Genomic DNA, 4,109 nt, shown 5'->3' with positions numbered 1-4,109 from the left:
CCACATCCATCAAAGTTTTACCTGCACATCCACCAATATCATTTATTATATCTGTTGCTCCCGATACGGTCATCTCGATATTGGGGAGACTGGACGCCTCCTAGCAGAGCGCTTTAGGGAACATCTCCAGAACACCCGCACCAATCAACCACATCGCCCTGTGGCCCAACATTTCAACTCCCCCTCCCACTCTGCCGAGGACATGGAGGTCCTGGGCCTCCTTCACCGCCGCTCCCTTACCACCAGACGCCTGGAGGAAGAACGCCTCATCTTCTGCCTCGGAACACTTCAATTCCAAGGCATCAATGTGGACTTCAACGATTTCCTCATTTCCCCTTCCCCCACCTCACCCCAGTTCCAAACTTCCAGCTCAGCACTGTCCCCATGACTTGTCCTACCTATCTATCGTCTTTTCCACCTATCCACTCCACCCTTTCCCCCTGACCTATCACCTTCATTCCCTCCCCCACTCACCTATTGTACTCTGTACTACTTTCTCCCCAATCCCACCCTCCTCTCACTTATCTCTCCACCCTTCAGGCTCTCTGCCTGTATTCCTGATGAAGGGCTTTTGCCCGAAACGTCGATTTTACTGCTCCTTGGAGTCTGCCTGAACTGCTGTGCTCTTCCAGCACCACTAATCCAGAATCTGGTTTCCAGCATCTGTAGTCATTGTTTTTACCTATCAAGTCATTGGTGCCCTGTGACAAAGGGACGTCCTTCTAAGTAAGCAATGAGCTGAAGTCACCAGGTCTGCACTCTGAGAGTTCTCATTGTCTAGTTGGTTTGGATTGTTTGGTAAGTTAGGAAGCTGAATATCAATAAGGCAAGCTGGGCCATTAATAAGGCATTTATCAAGCATTAAAACACTGAATTGGAAACTTGCTCGTGATTAACAAAGAACTTACCTTGCAGCTTGTCAGATGCAGTGAGATGCACCCAATGTCAAGATAGGACACACCTGACTTGTTGCCCACTTCTGCAGGAGACCAGCACTTAGTTAAAACACTTAGACATCCAGTGCAGACGCAATGGCTGAAATGGCCTCATTCTGCACACTAACAATTCCATGATTCTGGTTGCAATTATAATCCAGAGGAGAGTAATAAAAGTAATCAAATAAAAGAGATTTTAATAAATGTACAATATGTTGTTATGATTTAGGAATTTGGACTTTAAAGTAGAAGTAAAATAAACGTGGGGTTTTGGTTCCAAATGAAATAATTGTTTGAGGTCAAAAAGTCATTTGGAATAATATAATTTCCAAGAAAGCTTGTGACATTGGATAGGTGTCCAGTATGATACTGTGTTGTTCACTGATAAAGTTTTTACAAAGGAGAAAGTGAGCACTGCAGATGCTAGAGCTCAGAGTCGAGTGTAGTGCTGGAAAAGCACAGCAGATCAGGCAGCATCCGAGGAGCAGGAGAATCGACGTTTTGAGCATAAGCCCTTCATCAGGAAAAGTTTTTATGAAGTTGAACTTGTATGACAGACAGCAAAAACAGACCAGGGGTCACCAGTGATTTTGGTTCAGAAGAGAACAATTTCAGAATAACAAAAGGTTTTTTTAGTTTGTCAAGTCTTCAAGCTGTGAGAATTTATGTAGAAGTTTTCAAGCTCTCAGAACTGAAATGAGGTTTAGGCCATGAGAACTGGAAAGAAGTCTCTCAGTCATTAAATTTCGAAAATGTAAATTAAATAATAAGTTAAAGAATTAAAGTAGGAGTAACAGTATCAATAAGATTGAATATCTACAAAAGGTATTGCTGGGGAAGAGAATGGTATTTTTGTTTTGCAGTTTGTGTTAAGATCTTTTCAGATTGATTTACAAGTGTATTTCCATAGCTTTGTTTATTTATTTTGTGTAATACGTGTGTGTTAATTTGTTAAAAGAACGTAGATATCCTCATGTGAATTTTCAGTAATTAACTACCACAATAACCAATTGCAAAAATAAAACTATCAGCCAGTTTCATTTTGGTTATCTGTACCATAGTAATCACTTATGATTTCCATGTATGAAGGCTTTTTTAAAAGGGCAAAGATTTGCTCAGTAGCTTTGAACAGAGAGACTCACTATTGAATATTTAGTAATTGCCTTTTATGGATTTGATTTAGCATATTTTAAATACCCAGCCTAACCATAAAAGAGTACTGCTTCTTGTAAACTTTAATTAATTATGGAAATTTGTTACTTTCTAGTATAATGTACAAATGAGTATCAAAACAGATTAACAGCAATATTAAAACAGCATGGTGGCTCAGTGGTTAGCACTACTGCCTCACAGCACCATGGTTCTAGGTTCAATTCCAGCCTCGGGGGACTGTCCGTGTGGAGTTTGCACATTTTCCCCGTGTCTGCATGGGTTTCCTCCGGGTGCTCCGGTTTCCTCCCACAGTCCAAAGATGTGCAGCCAGGTGAATTGGCTATACTAAATTGACATATTGTTAGGTGCATTAGTCAGAGGGAATGGGGTCTGGGTGGGTTACTCTTCAGAAGGTCGGTGTGGACTGGTTGGGCCAAAGGGCCTGTTTCCACACTGTAGAGAATCTAACCAATAAAGTGAAAATATTTATTTCATTGAACATTTAGCGAATGTGATAAAATTAATTGTTAGTGAATACCAAAATGCAAATGTAGCTTTTTTTAAAAAATGTTATTTATAATCCTCTTAACTTTCTCATCAAACAATAGTTTGAGAGCTTCTTACTTTAAGTGTGTGGTGGTCCTATTTCTAAGGGGGATTCTTCAGGATTGCAGAAATTTATTACATGCATAAAAACATCAGTAAATATAAATAAAATATCCCCAAGGACATAGCTGATCTGTTTCTGATTCGAATTCCACATTCCTATTTGCTTCCAATAATCCTTGATTTTCCTGACTCAAGACTCTATCCACCTCTGTGCCTTTAACATTCCTATCTGTACTACCTTCTGAGACAGGGTGTTCAAAGTTGCACAACCCTCTGAGATAGCCCCCCATCTCTGTCATAGAGAGTCATAGAGATGTACAGCATGGAAACAGGCCCTTCGGTCCAACCCATCCATGCCAAACAGATATCCCAACCCAATCTACTCCCACCTGCCAGCACCCGGCCCATATCCCTCCAAACCCTTTCTATTCATATACCCATCCAAATTCCTCTTAAACGTTGCAATTGTACCAGCCTCCACCACATCCTCTGGCAGCTCATTCCATACACGTATGTTTTAAAAAATTCTCAAGGTCAGGTTCGTAGGAGAGTAGTCTGACACAGAACAAACGACCAAGAGGCGAGTCTGCTAGAATATAAGTGTCTTATTCCCCGCAGCGTCGCCACAACCAGGTCTCGTACTTACAACGGGTCTGGTTTATACTCACTCTACGTGTTACCGGAACTGCGAGCCGTCAGTTCTCGTAGAGCGGTTGCCAACAACCCACGCTCGGCGGTTAAACGTAACCCCGGAGCAGACTCCCGGGTCTGGCTTATACTCACTCTACATGTTACCGGAACTAGGAGCCGTCAGTTCTCGTAGAGCGGTTGCCAACAACCCACGCTCGGCGGTTAAACGTAACCCCGGAGCAGACTCACCGAACTGGAGACTTTTCCAGCTGATATACTCTTTTCCAGATATAAACATTCATGTGAACAGCAGAGCAAGGCTAAAAAACACATTCCATTCTGGTTACATACAGATAAGAAGATTCACACGGGGAGGTGTGTAATAAGATTCACACGGGACTAAGCAACACCTCCATTCCAGTTAGATTCACACATGTATTGGGACACAATTTTAACCCTTTCACCACATCCCACTGCTTGGCCCAATACATGTGTTACACTATGATTCACACATGTATTGGGACATAATGTTTAACCGTTTCACCACATTCCACTGCCTGGCCCAATACATGTGTTACATTATGATTCACACATGTATTGGGACATAATGTTTAACCGTTTCACCACATTCCACTGCCTGGCCCAATACATGTGTTACATTATGATTCACACATGTATTGGGACATAATGTTTAACCGTTTCACCACATTCCACTGCTTGGCCCAATACATGTGTTACATTATGATTCACACATGTATTGGGACATAATTTTACACCACATAC

The 4,109-nt window shown here is 41.9% G+C and overlaps 1 protein-coding gene across 4 annotated transcripts in view; it reads left to right on the top strand.

Annotated features, from left to right (window-relative positions):
* stk3 (serine/threonine kinase 3 (STE20 homolog, yeast)) overlaps positions 1-4,109 on the top strand; it is a 457,998-nt gene that overhangs the window by 399,327 nt on the left and 54,562 nt on the right. The window lies entirely within an intron of this gene.

This window comes from Chiloscyllium plagiosum, chromosome 4 (genome assembly GCF_004010195.1).
Source record: "Chiloscyllium plagiosum isolate BGI_BamShark_2017 chromosome 4, ASM401019v2, whole genome shotgun sequence".
Classification (NCBI taxonomy): Eukaryota; Metazoa; Chordata; class Chondrichthyes; order Orectolobiformes; family Hemiscylliidae; genus Chiloscyllium; species Chiloscyllium plagiosum.
The sequence above is the reverse complement of the archived record's forward strand: the minus strand, read 5'-3'. Positions and strand labels throughout refer to the sequence as shown.